This window comes from Mandrillus leucophaeus, unplaced genomic scaffold, assembly GCF_000951045.1.
Source record: "Mandrillus leucophaeus isolate KB7577 unplaced genomic scaffold, Mleu.le_1.0 Scaffold125, whole genome shotgun sequence".
Classification (NCBI taxonomy): domain Eukaryota; kingdom Metazoa; phylum Chordata; class Mammalia; order Primates; family Cercopithecidae; genus Mandrillus; species Mandrillus leucophaeus.
Genome location: NW_012100876.1, coordinates 1863320 through 1864521, shown reverse-complemented (window position 1 = coordinate 1864521; position 1202 = coordinate 1863320).

Below are 1202 nucleotides of genomic sequence, written 5' to 3'. Positions count from 1 at the left end.
GTGCCGGCGTGGGTCCTCTGTAAGCTGAGCGCCGGTCCCCTGGGCCCCCGCTTTTCCTTCTCTATATTTTGTCTCTGTGTCTTATTTCTTTTCTCAAGTCTCTCGTTCCACCTAACGAGAAACACCCACAGGTGTGGAGGGGCAGGCCACCCCTTCACCCTATGCGCCATAAAATGATCAAAAAAAGCAACAGCTAATATTATAGACCCCACACCACTCACACCATTCTAAGTTGCTTGTAGGCATTAAGTTCTGGGCTGGGCTGTGCGCTGCAGAAGGGCCAGGGGACCCCTTTGGCGCCGGTTCACGCAGGAGGGGCTGTGTGCCTGTGTCCCTGAGGTCGCGGCTGCCTTTCCCAGTTTCCTTGAAGTTGCCTTCCATCCACCTCCCTGCGCGTTCTGGGATACCAGCCTTGGCTTCACAGGCATCTCCTTTATACCTCCATAATACAGAGGTTAGTATAATGCCCCTTGTGCAGTGGAGGAGACTGAGCCATAGACAGGTTGTGCCATGCAGCTAAAAGTAACAGAGGTGGGATTTGCACTCATGCATGCTGACGGCAGCATCATACACTCACCCACCACCCTCTGCCACCAAGTTACATGAAGGATAAGGACATGGAAAACCTAGCACAGGGGCAGCAATAGGAGGTGCACTCTGTGGACAGGAATGTCCCCCTGCACAGCTCTGTGACATCTCTGGGTTTCAGTTCTCATCTGTCAAGCCAAGAGCAACATTCGTTCATGCCAAAGAGTCTTTGTGTCTTTGAACTGAGATAGGCAAGATTTAGCATCCAGTGGCATCATAATCTACCAGCCGTGGCCAGGGCCACAGGTCAGGTGTAGCATAGGTTCATTCATCCCTTGACTTCTGAGCTATGTGACACTGGGTAGGTTACTTAACTAATCTGGAAGACAACATAAGCACTCCGGGCCCTGCATATTTGCTGTCCCAGTCTTGAGGCCTGTGGCTCTCATTCCGGAGGTCATGTGATCAGATGATATGAAGGATGGGAACAGATTTTATGTCTGGTCAAATGTAGGGGCAGCATCTTATTGAAAAGCACTTTCCGCAGAAGGTCGTCCACACTGCTGGCAGGGTCAGCCAGGTTGCAGTCCCATTCCTAGCATCCAATTCACAGCAGTGCTTTCAAACCTGTAAGATTTTGAAAGGACACAAAGATAGATGTGTACCTGCCCCCC